The 17,085-nt window shown below is 34.9% G+C and overlaps 1 protein-coding gene across 1 annotated transcript in view; it reads left to right on the forward strand.

Moving 5' to 3' along the window:
- Nucleotides 1–548: 548 nt before the first annotated feature.
- LOC127882411 (acetyl-coenzyme A transporter 1-like) overlaps nucleotides 549–17,085 on the forward strand; it is a 36,639-nt gene continuing 20,102 nt past the window's right edge. The window contains exon 1 of the mRNA XM_052431042.1: nucleotides 549–632. The gene's annotated coding sequence lies outside the window, so the exon portion shown is untranslated. The remainder of the gene's footprint in view (nucleotides 633–17,085) is intronic.

Genomic DNA, 17,085 nt, shown 5'->3' on the forward strand with positions numbered 1-17,085 from the left:
ACATCACGTGTATCATTTTTTTCTTTTTATAAATTATGTACATATATAATATGTATAAAGCGCTTTACTTTTGCAAAATTCTACACTCCTCATTTATCCTTATTACCGTTTGGGAAATAACAAAACCGTATACATTGTTAGTTGATCAAATATAAAATAAATAAAAAATAACTATAAAACAAAAACAGTTTGTGGTAGCATGGAAAGTGGTAGCAGGGAAAGTGTTTATCGTTCCTGTGGGTAGATCGTATCATCTTATCAATCAATAAATCAATGATACCGCACTCTATTTTGACCGCAGAACGGCCGCATTTAGCGCCGCAGATATGGCCGCAGTGGCCGCAGAATAGTGATATCCCTTTACGTGGACCGTTTTTAACCGAAATTTAATAGTTTGTTTTGACAAAGACCTATAGAATACATCTATAGATCTTTGGTTTTGATTCTAGGTCCCAACATTTGTTACATGTAAAATAAACTAGTAATAAGTTATTGACTCGTGTATGCGTTGCTATGTACTATAACACATTTAGTTGAGTGTAACCTTTCTAAAATAACAACAACAACAAACAGCACACAAAACAACAACAGCAGATTGTTGCAGCCACGTCTATTTTATAATATACATTTGAGTTAGTATAATTCTACTTATAGTTTAATTGCACGTTCAATGGAATGAATGGTGGTCTAAGAAAATTCGGTTTAAAATATCTCGTAATGTTCTGGAAAAAAAGTCGATTTGAACAGTGCGGCAATCGACCATCTGGAACTGTTCTGGAATTTAGAAAACCAACATTGCAAAATGAAAACCATAGTCGCTCGATGGCAATGTTTTTAAAAAAAAATTCTATACAACGAAGTTTAGGGGGGTATATAGGAGTGAACTTGTCGGTCGGTCGGTCTGTCGTTCCGTATTAAGTGTCCGCTCTCTAATGCAATCCACGAGTGCCCAATTTCGACGCATACAAGCAGTTTGTTAAATTTTTGTTGCTCAATATAGGGATTTATGTAATTAATTTTGTTATTTCATTACACATGTACCTTTTATTTACACATTTAAAATTCAATTGATTGTGTAATCAACAGAAATTCGTTGAAAAACGAAATGAGCCAAGTCTATGTAATGGCGGCCATATCTGTTGAGAGTGCCCTAAAACGACGCATCTGATTGGTTACATGATTTCAATGTAAATATCACTCCTGTGGAGACTGATTGAATAAAAATATTAACTCATGGTTGTTCTACTTAAATGTGTAATTGCTGTAAAAGTAATATGAAATTGAAATTAATTAAATCAATTAAAATTTTTAATTGTGTGATGCCATACTGTCTGGCAGTGGTTTTAATAGGGGCCTGTGTCAGCAACCCTGTCATAAGCTGTGTTTATGGAAGATATGTGAATATAACCTGTACTTCTTTTATGAACCTGCTCTTATAATTATTTAAATGAAAATTAGTTATAAACATAATATGCAATTACCAACATAAACACTTGCTACATATAGTTAAAATTGCATTACAGCATAACCAAAAACATATCCGGACTTCAAATCAAAGTTTACGCGTACACCTTTTTCATAATGAAAATAAATCTATTTATACGACGTTTTGTCAAATGGCAGTCACGTGACTTATGAATGAAATAGTGAACTTTTGCAGACGAAACCGATGCATTATTAACAAAGACAATTGGGTGAAAAGTGTTCAAAAGTTTTGCATTAAGTAAAATACATAAAAATCCATCAATTGCAAACAGATCAACCATATCTAACCTTTTAACCTGCTATTTTCCACATAACACACGATAACTATAGTAAATTGTGCGTAGAGTACCATGTGCTTTTGTATGACGTCAACAGATGTCGCTTATGTATCAAACAAAGGCAAAACAAAAAATGCTTCGAATTAGGGCAGCGTGGATTTGGGTCACTCAACGAAAGTAGTTTTCATGCGATCTTCTCCAAACTTGGTCAGAATTTGTATCTACATGATGTCTAGGCCAAGTTCCAACATGGGCCTTGCCGGGTCAAAAACTAGGTCACGAGGTCACTTAGTGCGTTTTTTAATATTCAGCATGGTGTCCGCTCTCTAATTCAAGTAGTTTTTATCCGATCTTCACCAAACTTGGTCAGAAGTTGTATCTACATGATGTCTAGGCAAAGTTCAAACATGGTCCTTGCCGGGTCAAAAACTAGGTCACAGGGTAACTTAGTGCGTTTTAAACATTCAGCATGTTTTGCGCTCTCTGATTCAAGTAGTTTTCATCCGATCTTCACCAAACTTGGTCGGAAGTTGTATCTAGATGATCTTAAGGCCAAGTTCGAACATGGGCCTTGCCAAGTTAAAAACTAGGTCAGGGGGTCACTTAGTGCGTTAACATTCAGCATGGTGTCCTCTCTCTTATTCAAGTAGTTTTCATCAGATCTTCACCAAAATTGGTCAGAAGTTTTATCTACACTATGCGACCCGTGATTGTTGCCTAATTTGCGAAGGCAAGGCGGACATTATGCTTTTAGAGTGGAAAATCACCGCGATTTCACGTGATTCGTCACTCTGCCTTCGCGTGAGAGCAAGATAATATTCGCCCTGATTCCCCTCAGTTTTGCGGTGATTCGCCACCATTTGCCGTGATCGCAGTGGATATCGGTGACATCGATGATTCGGCAATTCATGCATATAAACCGAATCGTATCGATAACTGTATACATAACCAGGCTTTTTCCGCCCTATGCCACGGGTCCGAAATTCGGCCCCATTCCCAATGCAAATTTTTTTTTTTCCCAATTGAAAAAAAAATCCCAATTCCAAAAAAATAATTTATTTTTTATTTTTTTTTAACCTTAAAATATATGAGTTAACCTGATCCAGTGTAGAAAATAGAAAGTATTGCATAATTTAACTATTTGTTGCCTTGAATTTTAGTTTTAAAACTGTAAAATATGTAAATGATTATTTAAGACTTTCCTCTTATTTTCCTCACGCGATTTTTTTCACCTAAAAAAATTCAGGCCTTTTCCCCAAATTCAGATTAAAAAACCTGCACTTATTAAACATGTTCATAATATTTTGTAAAATTTTAATAATAAGTTATCAAAATAGTCGTTATTTACCAGTTAACGGCTTCAATGAAATATAAGAAACAATTTTTACATGCGATAATTTTTCGCAATTGAGCCAATTTTGCGATTAATTTTTTTCCCAAAATGGGGGTTTTCACAACGCGAAATTCACAAAATTCCAGTGTGGCGTTTTTCCAAAATGGAGCGGAAAAAGCCTGATAACGCTTTCCTAATGTTCACAATTATCAAATAATCCAACATAATTACAACATCACTTACCAAAAAATAATCTTAAACATTTATGTCGGTAAATATGTTTGAGAATTTTTATTAACACAACCATATGACTACGCCATTTTTCAGAAGTGTAAAGAGTACAGTGCATAATGTAGGACGAGAGTAATTAAAAAACTTATATCATATTTCTTGTAAATTACCAAATTACCGTATGTTTCCTCGTATAGCGCGTAGTGTTTTACCTCCAAAATTCAAATTAAAAAGCTAGTGCGCACTATACATTGATACTATGCTTTCCTGGCTGCTAAATAGGTAAAAATATGTTTGTAATGGTATATAATCAAAATGGCCGCCATTTATTTTCCAGAAAACTACCACCCTATAATCGTACAGACTGAGGGGCCATTGTCGAAACAACAAGAAGTCACTACTGGTACCGTATACGTGCGCTTATAAGACGCATTTTTGAGACTTAAATTAATAAGTTACAGTTGGGGTCGCGTCTTATAAGCGAGATACTGGTGAAAATAAACAAAAAAAATCAAAATATCGAGTTTACTGGGCTTATGCTAGCCAAGTTGGACACTTGTCAATTGTTTTGAATCATCGCGGCAGCCATTTGCATTTTCTCTAAAGTCTGTATTGGCCCGTACCGTGTATCGGAACGCTATGTTCAGTTACCGATTTATTTGTAATAAAATGTATTGTTACTGATTTTGTTGTCTATTATTTTTAATTTGAATTTTGTTATTTTTGGGGCGTAAGACGTTATATTGTCCGTGATTATTCTTGAAAAGTTTTTATCACCTGATTGTCTGCACACGACGTCGTTAAATGCCATATAAATTGGTCATTACAGTATACGTGTGTAAGCGGCAACACGATGCCAACATGCTTAAAACAACAGCAAAATCAATTCTCAGTAAACACGCTGCCGATTACAAATGCTATTTGACAAGTTTGTATCACCTGATCGTCTTTGTTCCACGTTGTTAATTTTCAATTAAGACATAATTGGCAATAAGGGTATCCTCTGAAATAAGTTACCAGTTTGCAACTGTCAATTGTTAAATAAACACGTTTATTCAGACGAACCACTAATACTGATGACACATTATTTATTAGGGGCCAACAACAACGGGAGCAAAGAGCAACCGCATGCAATTATCCGCATATGGCTTTCTTCTTGACACGTGATTTCGATCTGCGCTTCGGAGTCTATCACTCTATCAGGCGATTGGCTAATTTTATGAAAGTAGGCGTTACCTATTGTTGATAGATAATGGGCGTAAAATTTGCATAATCTAGGTAATAAAACTAAACGCTTTCAAAATATCTGCGTATTAGATTTCAATACCTGTCAAACAATACAATTAAGATGACTGACACAATCAATTTTGCTTGTGCATTGATATTACGAACGTAATATGTTTTATGTTTGCAATTGTTAGGGCAAATGATTTATACGCAGTTGTTAGAAATTTTGTCAATTTGATAATTATTTTTATTGCATGAATAATACTTGAAAATAAATTAAAACCCACTAATATACCATAAAATAAACAAATATTATTTACTTTGTTGTTTGATTGTTTTATTTTTCAGACTTGCGTGAATTACTAATTGTATGCAGCGCGAGTTTGAAAAATTCTCAATGTTTTACTAATTGATGATTATCTTTAACATTCTGCCATTTTTCGGCCATGTTCTGGCCGATGAATACGGCAAAATTTGACCGCGTCTTACACGCGGGTCAGTCTCAAATCCACCCATTATAAAGTCCGAAATCGGGGTGCGTCTTATAAGCGAGGGCGTCTTATAAGCGCACGTATACGGTAGATATGAACGCGGTAGAAGAAGTTTTGGTCAAAAATAAATTTGTTTGAATAAACTTGCGGACATTTCTTTGTTTGTGTTTTTACACTTCTTAACTGATGATTTCCGATGGGGACTGTTGTCGACATTCCGTAGTGCAGGCAAGGGTAGGTGCGAACAAGGTCTTTTTGCTGGTAACGGTAGGTGTGAAAGGGGGGCATTTTGCACTTTGTAATTAATTGGCAGATGTTATTGAGAAATATGTGCCACGACTTGTTAAGTCGCTAATTGACATTTGAGACACTAATTGACACTTGAGAACGTGAAAATATGCAATCGCATTTTGTGTGTATAAATATTGAACGTTCAACAGTGGCGTTTCAAACATTCGTTAAAATTGTCAAAATATAGTGCTACGCCCGCATACCTCAACAACTGTATACCTGTCTCCCATGCGACATTCAAATTTAATGCCCATGCTTTCCCAAAGGAAAAATCACATGATGTACACTAATTCTTATTTTCTCACGTTTTTCATGAAATGCACGTGTACTGTTAATCTTTTGCTAGAAAATTACAAAATTGTCAGGAAAGTATAGTGCTATGCAACCCATGCTCCTAATCATAATGACGCTTCCTATTTTGAATGCTTAATAAAGCTTTCCAATGCCCCGGATTATTGGATTGTGCAATAGTAAAATGGCGGCCATTTTCGGTCCGATTTGGTGGTTTTATTGTCTTTTAATATTTTTTTCTTCATTTTTGCATTAAAAAAAAACAGCCTGCACCCTATACACGGGAGCGTGCTTTACGAGTAAACCTACGGTATTAGTTTTGTCTAAATCAAATACCATGTATAGAGAAACAAGGTATTTATAACCAGCGATTTTCCTTGTCCAATTGGGAAAAGTACCCGTACCGGTCCAATTGGGAAAAATTGAGTCGTGAAAACCTCAAAATTGGGAAAAATCGAGTCGTGAAATCCTTAAATTGGGAAAATCGCGTCGTGAAGTTTGTGTCTTATTGAATACATCATACAGTTCAAACTTAATTGAACATACCCATTAAAATAATCATTTGCAGGCATGCCTTAATGACCATTACTTAAAGTAATAAAGTTGATATAAATAACAAAATATTATATAGAAGACACAAAATCAATTACTAGTTGTTTTAATCTCTTATAAAGCAATGTCTCTCTCTTTCATTTTTTTGAAAATTTCAACAATCTTTGATGTTTGATCATCACTCAGTTGCTGGCATCCCTCTCTGCACAGCATCATTAGAGCTGTCAATGTGTCCTGTGATAGACTGTTCGGATTGGTCGTGCAAAGATTGTTCATTAGACTGAACAACCTTTCCACAGAGGCAGTGCTTGAGGGCATTTCAAACTACGATAAGGTTTCAAACCGACGTCAAACAGTACGCTGGCTGCCTGACAAAAGAAACGCAAACAGTAACGACTCTATTGATTGAATGCGCTGAATAATAAAACCCGATATTAATCGAGCGCGTGGTTACACACAACTATACGATTTTCTTTGTTCGCTCGCTGATAGTTGGGTTTTGTTACGAAACTTTCGATCATTTTGAGAAAAAATTCTGACGCCGATTGGGATTTTTTCAGATGCCGATTGGGAATTTGGGAATTTTCGCTCGATTGGGAAAGTACCGTTTACCGGTACATTATAAAGAAGGAGGAAAATCGCTGTTTATAACCGACCAATGACGAAACACTATGCAACTTTCAATTTAGACAGTGCTACATGTATATGGCAACAATATGGAATTTGAACAGTGGTAGTGTATTCGGGCCTGGAATATAATTAAATAATGTTTACATGTTACAGTACACTCCACGCGTTTTCCCCAATTTCCCTCCATACTCCGCGGGGATTGACCTGGAGGGAGATTAAGAAAATCCCGCGAGACGCGGCGTTTGCATGATTTTGGACGCAGCGGTAAACGATCGGCAAAACTGATAATCAGACGCGGCGACCCTCGGCGTTGGCAACGCGGGGGAAACTCCGCGTTTTACGAGATAACAATCAATTTAATTTTGTTTGACTTCCTGATTTTCAAATAAAATTACATTTATTACAAGTACATACATGTACATGTATAATATTTACAATTAAAAAAAAACAACCAAGATAGATCGATCCCGACGTGGTTGTAGAAGTAGTTGTTGTATAGAAAACTCGTTGATTTACAACAAACAAAACGTCGTATTTTAACTAATACCAATTAATATCAACACAGTTTGCAACATTGTTTTTATTTTGATAATTTAATCCAAAGTTTTCATGTTAGCAGGTGATTTTCTATACTGAACATGTAAACAAATGACCAAGGACCCTAAAAATCTCGCAAATCTGTGTGAATTGACAGTTTGACGTAATCAAAGAAAAGCCGCTTCCTGCCTTAAGGCATAACTTACTCAAGTAAACACGTTAAACAAATGCATAAGGAATGGTTTTAATTGTCGGAACAAAGTCAATTCTCTGCTCGCTAATGCATTTATTTTCTCTTTGAAGTTAGGTTATTCCATTGATTGCTAAAAGAAGGTGGTAACTATTGAGTTGATAGTTGCATTTAATATTCACAGTTGTATTCTTGTTGCGTCGACATTCAAAACAATGTTTACCAGTAATTATGGACCAAATCGGCAGAGTGACATTCACACATGTAAATCCCTTTTGTCAAAACACCGCAGACAGCAGACTACACAATAGGTCAGTAGACAAGCTTTGCGTGTTTTCATAACGTCAAACACTTAAAATCCAGTTCCGCCCAGATGTCTTCTTTAGTCAGTTTACAGTACAATTACTGCTAAAATAATTACTCTACTAAAATACCCTAACGATAAAATTTCGGCGTGTTCGATTTGAAATTATTTTGGAGGAAATATCAGCTTATTCGCGATGTAATTTTGTTAAGAAATACCAAAGATACTTTTAACTGAAATCAACAAAATTCATATGTTCTCTGCGCTACAAAGTTTGTATTAAAAAAATCAATACACGCGGCAGGAGTATACCTTGACCTTGTACATCGCAGCATAATTTTCGCGCGCTTTTGTCGGGAAATATACATGATGATTGTATATTGGAAGCATTTGTTAACGTCGTGTTAACATTAAAAATCGTAGTGTGTTTCGGATTACTAATTATTATTCTCATTTGGAAATTTTACGGAACATTTATAATTGTCTTATATGTGTTATGATTTAAATATTAATTTGTCAAATGTCTTATATTCATTCATATTGTAGACGTACCTGTGAATTAAAAAACATAATTTTTATACGTATTAATTTTCTATATACAATTATCTTTTTTATACATGTACACAGGGATGTATAATAGATTATACATCCCTGATGTACATAAACTACAGTTTTTAAACAATTTATTATAACAATGTTTTTATTTTTTTGGCATGCCCAGTAGCACACTGCTAACCCGGCGTTGCGCGGCGGTCACTGATAAGAACGGAAATTGTCTGCATTTACCGACTAGGCTAAAGTAATACACACACCGGGAATTAGCGAACGCGGCGTAATGCCGAGCGTTTTATCGTGTTCACCTCGCTTTCTCAACGCCGCGTGAACACTCGCTAGCAGAAAAAAAACGCGGAGAGAGCGCGTTTTTGGGGTAAAACGCGTAGAGTGTACTGTATGTTCAATAATTATTGCATGATCATTCTGCGCTGTTATATTAATTGACCCTTTTCACAATAAGCCAAAATCGATAAGAGTGCGAAGTCACGTGACTCGCAGAAATCCAGAATGAGGCGAAACGTGATGCCGTTTATAATACCACGCAATGCCGCATCTAATTTCAACCCATCACGCTTTTGACGTTACGATATTGTCAACACAAGATGACATCGTCAGTAAATATATACTTCCCATTTTAAGTGTCAATACATTTTCTTGATTAAAGTACTTGTTTTTATTCACATGTTTGCACAAATTTTGACACTGTTAGATTGAGCCTTTTTATCGCGGTGTTTAATCAAAGATCTATCAATAATCTTGTTTATTGGTATATCTGTTGTTTAATCGTCCCTTTTTCAGCACAAACCCATTATCTCGTTATGATCAGATACTGTGCCGACATATATTAAATAACAGCAAGGTGTCATAAACCACACGTTGCGGATGTCTGGTCATTTCCACATAATTTATGATACCCCCGTGTCTTCTCGTGGTAGTAGTATTGCATAGTCATTTCTTAGAGTTGTTTAAAGCCAAATACTCAACTGTTGCTTTAATTAGATATGTAAGATTTTGTAAAAATTGAAAGTTATTTTTGCCAAACAGATTGGCAGACACTAAATACTGTATACGGTCAATCGTTCCTACGCTAATTTTGACAATAAGGACATTCGTTCCTACGGGGGTTTTTTTCATCCCGGACAATCGTTTCCACATTTTTTCCTAATCCGGACATTCGTTCCAACGTTATTTTGACAGCCTGGACATAAGTTCATGCATTAAATTGACAGCCCTGACAATGGTTCATTCATTATTGTAAGCAATTACATTCGTTCCTTATTTACATTTACTAGAATAAGTGAAACACCTACGGAATAAAACAATTAGAACCGCATAAGAAGTTGATATGTTGTTCTTTATTAAACTTATAACTAGGATGGTTTGCCTAAGAAAGGCATCGAAGAGGCTTTTTGTGAATAACCATCGTAGTGTAGAGTAAGACACGAAGATTTATTCTTTATAATAGTCTCAATTACATACAATACAACAATACAAACATTCAATTATATATATATATATATACAATAGACAATTGTAGGTAAACTTTCTAAATTAGAAATATCAGAGACTTTTGCATTTCTAATCATGTAAACCCATATATATATATATATAAACATGTATACAATCACCAGAGTTCCAATTCTGTACAAATCAGTTCTATATTACATGATAAGCCTGTTGCTAATCTTTTTTTTTAAACATCGTTAAAATAATTGATTTAAAATATTGAGTTCAAATACGAGCACTATTGCGCAATAAAGAAATTGTTTAGAAAATCGAGTATCACACACATGTGTTTCTTTGAGTACGAATGACCCACAGACCGACCGCGATTGTTCGTTAGAAGTTATATGTTGGAAGTGAATTTTAAGGAATGGGCCATTATTCAACATACATATTGTTTTCACAGTTTGCTTTATTAAAGGTATATAATCGACAAACTGTTTGTAATCGGCTTAGAGCTAACAAGTTGCGTTAAATGCATTGTCGACAAAATGTCAGTTAATTAATTAGCCAACTAATCAATTAAAATCATATTCGCTGGCTTATTCTGAATTGGCTTACTGTAAACAAGATTGGTTAATTGAATAGGCTTATCAAAGAAGATACGCTTTGCTCGGAATATTGCTTTTTTGTTTAGTTTTGCATTTACTTGTAGGAACCAATGTCCGGACTGTCAAATAACAAAAACTACAACAACAACCTTTATAGCATATAAGCACAATACAATGCTTTTTTGCCACAAAACAGAAAGTTACGCAATAACATAGGAACGAATGTCCGGGCTGTCAAAATAATATTGTCCGGTTTGTTAAATACATAATTCAAGCGAATGTACGCCTTGTCAAAATTAGCGTTGGAACTATTGTCTGTGTGAACGAATGTCCGGATACCGTACGGAACAACATAATTAAAACAAGCATTTTCGTTTAACCACAACGGGGTTAAACATTTTGATAAAAAATGCTATACATTTTCACTCATAATCTCTTATAAAGAAATTTCATTATACATGTTTAGACAGTTCAATTTCCACCACGTCCGTTTGTTTCACTTGGTTATAATAATTCTTCAATATTGTCATTCACTCTAAAATACATTTTATTTAATGTAAAAGAAAATTAACATACAATTTAAATAGTGTCATGTACTTCCCGTTTATAGTGTTTTGTCTTATGGTTGATTCAACACCGCTTACACGTTCGACAGTTCATGAAAAATAGCGCACACCAACACACCCATACCTTTGAGAATTATAATCATATATTTATATGTATGTTAATGACGATGAGCTTCACATGCTTAAGTCAAAAATAAACTATTCTGTTCTGTTCTATAATACTATTTATTTTATTTTGCGGCTTTTATTTATCTTTGTTTTGAGAAATTATCCATGTTAGGTCTTCAGACCACCTTTACTCTGATGTGTTAATGGGTTATTCGTATTTGTATAAAGATGATTTTTTTTAAATATTCACTATTTGTACTAGATAGTATGTCGTTGAATTATTATGATGGTTGTTATAATGTTTATTTAAGAAGTATTTATCAATTTATTGACTTAACACATACTGTAATAATGTTATAACCGTCCTGAATGTAAAACATTACAGTCAACTGCTCTATAATGATCGATATTCTCAACCATTCGCATAACATAGGAAAAGAAAGTTGTCACGTTCCGCCTCGTTCTGAGATTCGACTCGTCACGTGATATCTAATAATACAACAGTGTTCGTATTGTGAAACTGGTCTATTTGGAGCCGTTTATGCTTCCGACATTACTTCATCAAGTTCATGTCGGAACGGGAGTATTTTAGCTAATACGCCCATTGTATACAACAATAACAAAAGCTTTACTATTGCAATGTATAATGTAAGTGTATACATATATGTTACATGTACATGTTAGTGTAACCCTCATCGTAACTCGCTTAAAAAGGTGAGCCACGGCGGTTCGCGGTGATTTGCGGTGATTCACGCTGATTGCGTAACAGCGAGATACATCGCGTGACGGTCACCATGGAGTTCCCGAGACATCACCCAAATTTTCTTGTCGCTCTGAATCACCGCGATTAGTCACGTTGCATCGATTTTGGTGATGCAAGAATCGCAGTAAAAATCAAGGGTCGTGTAGTGTTGATGATCTGAAGGCCAAGTTCGAACATGGGCCATGCCAGATCAAAAACTAGGTTACAGGGTCACTTAGTACGTTTTACACATTGAGCATGGTGTCTGCTCTCTATTTCAAGTAGTTTAAATCCGATCTTCACCACACTTGGTCAGAAGTTGTAACTAGATGATGTGTAGGTCAAGTTCGAACATGGTCCACGCGGGTCAAAAACTAGGCCACGGGGTCACTTAGTGTGTTTTAAACCTCACCATGTTGTCCGCTCTCTAATTCAAGTAGTTTTTATCCAATCTTCACCAAAATTGGTCAGAGGTTGTATCTTGATAATGTCTAGGGCAAGTTTGAATATGGGTCATGCTGGGTCAAAAACAAGGTCACGGGGTCACTTAGTGCGTTTTAAACATCACAATGTTGTCCGCTCTCTGATTCAAGTAGTTTTCATCCAATCCTCACCAAACTTGGTCACAAGTTTTATCTAAATGATCTCTAGGACAAGTTTGAACATGGGCCATTCTGGGCCTAAAACTAGGTCACGGGGTCACTTAGTGCGTTTTTTAACATTCAGCATGGTGTCGCTCTCTAATTCAAGTAGTTTTCATCCGATCTTCACCAAACTTGGTCAGAAGTTTGATGGAGATGATCTTAAGGTCAAGTTAGAACATGGGCCTTTCTGGGTCAAAAAACTATGTCAAGGGGTCACTTAGTGCGTTTTAAAAATTGAGCATGGTGTCCACTGTTTTTTGTGAAGATGACATGCAAAATATTATGTGTCAATGCAGCATGTGGGGGTATTCGTCACGTCTGTGACAAAGCTCTAGTTATTATTATTAGCTCATCTATTTTTTGAAAAAAAAAAATGAGCTATTGTCATCACCTTGGCGTTGGCGTTGGCGCCCGGTTAAGTTTTGCGTTCAGGTCCACTTTTCTCAGAAAGTATCAATGCTATTGCATTCAAACTTGGTACACTTACTAACTATCATGAAGGGACTGGGCAGGCAAAGTAATGTAGCTCTGACTGGCATTTTGACATAATTATGTGCCCTTTTTATACTTAGAAAATTGAAAATTTGGTAAAGTTTTGTGTTTAGGTCCACTTTATTCCTACAGTATCAAAGCTATTGCTTTCATACTTGCAACACTTATTAACTATCATTAGGGGACTGTGCAGGCAAAGTTATGTAACTCTTACTGGCATTTGGACGGAATTATAGGCCCTTTATACTTAGAAAATTGAAAATTTTGTTAAGTTTTGTGTTTTGGTCCACTTTACCCCTAAAGTATCATAGATATTGCTTTCATACTTGGAACAATCGCAAACTATCATAAGGGTACAGTAAAAGGACAAGTTGCATAACTCTGGTTGTCATTTTTACGGAATTATGGCCCTTTTTTGACTTAGTAAATTTGAATATATGGTTAAATTTTGTGTTTCGATCCACTTTACTTCTTAAGTATCAAGGCTATTGCTTTCAAACTTCAAATACTTTCATGATATCATGAGGTTTCTGTACCTGGCAAGTTGAATTTTACCTTGACCTTTGAATGACCTTGACTTTCAAGGTCAAATTATTAAATTTTGCTAAAATTGCCATAACTTCTTTATTTATGATTAGATTTGATTGATACTTTGACAAAACTACTCTTACCTGACATACCACAATAGACTCCACCCAAACCATCCCTTGTGCCCTCCCCCCTCCCCCCTCCCTCCCCCCCCTATTTTTTATTTTTATTTTTTAAAGATCATCTCACAAATGACCACCACACCCTCACACTATACCCCCACCCCACCCCCAAATTTTTTTTTTGAAATGGTTAAAAAACACAAATATATTTTTTTATTATTTTATGTTTGAAATACCGTCCAACCATCGCACCCAAGAATCCCCCCCCCACCCCCCCCCCTCCCCCCACCTGAATCCCCCCCCCTCTATTTTTTTTTTTTTTAAGATCATCTCACAAATTACCACCACACCCTCACACTATACCCCCCCCCCCCCCCCAATTTTTTTTTTTTTTGAAACGGTTAAAAAACACAAATATATGTTTTTATTATTTTATGTTTGAAATAACGTCCAACCATCGCCCCCAAGAATCCCCCACCACTCCCCCCCCCATCCCCCCCCCCCCCCCCCAGATTTTTTTTTTTCGTTTTTTTCGCAGTTTTGGAAGATAATGTAATAAATTCCACACCCTCGGTGCTCTTGTTTTCTTTTTTAGCCCTACTTTTTAACAGTAAAAATCCCTACTTTGCCCTACTTTTTGCTAAAATCTTCCCCTACTTTTGCCCTAGTTTTTTGTGGAGAGGCAGTAGAAAGCCTGCATCTCATATGAATTGGCACACCTATATAGAGTTTCAAATTAATATAATCTAGAACTTCATTATGCAGCAATAAGAATTACCAAATAATGTGCGGAAAACTGTCCAAACATTTCAGTGTAAAAAAAATGTAATTTTGCAAGCAGCAAATCAGTGATGTATTTATAACCCTTTGTTACTCTAGCTATCAAGATAATCACAGAGAAGTTTAAGCTTTAAGTAATGTTTGCCCTGAATTTGAATTTGCGAAGTCCACTTTCAATAATATCTCTGGATCTTGTGCGCTATAAACAAGATGACATCTATTGATTCCTGTAAACAGTCATCTCTTCCAGGCCAAATTTGCTTAACTTTCAAAATAAATGTATTTCAATCTGATTCCTGTTCCAAAGCAAACACTAAAATGTCCTTTGATTCCATTCTTTTGCTCTAGCCTAGCAGCTACGAAGGCATCATAGTTGTATTTTAGCTTCTCATATTTTCGTTTGTTCTCCCAATGCTTGACCTTCATGCAGCCAAACCTAGTCTTATTTTATCTTTTCGTTTTTGCTTGATTTATCTTTGCTTCCTGAAACAAGAACGGAAACAAAATTCATTTTCCTTTCTTCAAAGTTTCTGCTACTAATTAAAGTATGAGAATGTTAATTTATATACATGTAGTGTAAAGCATACAGTGCGCATGTCTTCATTGATCCATTCATAAGCAAAGGAAATGATTAAATGCAGCCATTTGGATCAAAGTAAAAAACAGAAGTTACTTCAGACATGGTTAAAACTCATCACTTTAGCTTTAAAAATGATTTCATATGCTCTTTGATAGCATGAACAATAATAAGTTAAATGTGTAGGCATTGTAGAGTCTGTAACCATATGATCATCAAAACAAACTGTTTGATATTGTGTCTGATCTCAGTAAATTCTCAAATGGTTTTGTTTGGATTTACTGTTCTCATGATATTAAATGCAAAAAACTATGTTTCCAATTGCATATTCCAGGAGATAATTGAAAAAATGCCAGTTTATAGAAAGCTACACTATGAAGACAATTTATTTACATTATTATGATAAATATTTCAAATTTCAGACAGAAAATGTCTAAATAATGCACCTTAGACATCAGCAATGTAATACAAATACAATTTTGTTTCATTTTACTCACATATAACAAAAAAGGTTTAAGGCTTACAGAAGGAAGTTAGTGGTTACAGACACTATGAATTTTAGTGTAGCATAATCAAAATGGTAGATACATACCTGAGTCATAACAAGAGGTTTGTTCTTGTCTTCTCTCCATATTAAAGGGTTGTATCATCGTAAAGAACACAAACATATTTAGATAAATCATTTTAGAAAAAGAAAATCAGGTTATATTGTTCCTAAATAAATTGTTCATAAAATAATTCCACAAGAAGGCTTACAATATTTCATCCCAAGAGGTCTTGCATTACCTTTTTTTGCACATTAATCTATTGCACAATGTATGATGTAACATTACAACATAAAAGATGGAACTATCTCATGAGTAAAACAAAATATTTATGAGAATTAGAACAGGGATTTTTTTCCTTCATTTTTGACACATTTTTTGTAGTGTCTGTAACTTTTTCCAAGTAGTATTTTTTCAATAATGATAATATTTTAGCAAGGCAAATTTCAGCCAACTTAGACATGACATGAATACACATTAGCAAATGTAGTATTTATACTTTTGCATGGAAAAACTTCTAAACTATTGCCACATAAAACTTTCAATGGTTACAGACACTACAGAATTTTAAATAAAAAGATTTACCAATGAACTATCATTATTGCTAAAACCCCGGCTTTTAGTAGTTTGAATGGGTTTTGTACTTATCCTAATACATAACTGAATTTTTTATGTTAATACAGGTTTAATTTACTGAAATTTTAGACCAATAATTGGAGTATAACAATAAGTATATGTTTGAATTTTAGTGTTTAAACAAAATCCCTGCTGGTAGTATTTTACTTATAAAATCCATAATATTTTACCTATTTCATTAATTCAAGCAGCAAATCGTACCAGATACAAGTCTGTGTAAGATTATACCAATGTTTGCATCATTTGTTGCTGATATCAAGAGCATTTCTCATTTAAATCAATAGATTTTTTCAAGTGAGACTGCATAACGCTAAAAAAAGGCCATTTTTAGAGCATGTTTCAAGGTATATCTCAAGAATGTGTAGCACTAGCCTCTTGAAATTTTCAGGAAAGTAAGATGGGTATATGCCAGTGTAGTGGACCTTAAGAATTAATTCCTATCTTGCATATTTTTCCTTAGCCATAGATATAACATAAAAAAATGCAAATCAGCACCAATACCGTGTTTTAGCCGTTTATCAAGTTGAAAAAAAAGTTATTTATATACAAATAAAGCTTATTAAGACTTATGAAGGTATCACTTATGAAGGTACTTTTTTTTGTATGAACATTCTTTTTAAAGTGATAATACAGTATTGAAATGGCATTAATGTAGTAAGGTTTCTTTAAATGGTTTTCCTAAATGATTGTTCTTATTACCTAATAAGGTTGGAATAACCGACAGTTTTCATGCAGCGAAAAAGTGACAACAACTTTTTTTGGGCCAGTGAAACCCCTGGGTCATGGTTAACAATGGTCCATTGGTGATCACAAAAGATCCACTTCTCCCTAAAACTGCCTCACTTCTCCCTCTCCAGAGCTAAGGGAGAAGTGACTTCTCCCCAAAATTGGAGTCT

This window comes from Dreissena polymorpha, chromosome 5 (assembly GCF_020536995.1).
Source record: "Dreissena polymorpha isolate Duluth1 chromosome 5, UMN_Dpol_1.0, whole genome shotgun sequence".
NCBI lineage: Eukaryota > Metazoa > Mollusca > Bivalvia > Myida > Dreissenidae > Dreissena > Dreissena polymorpha.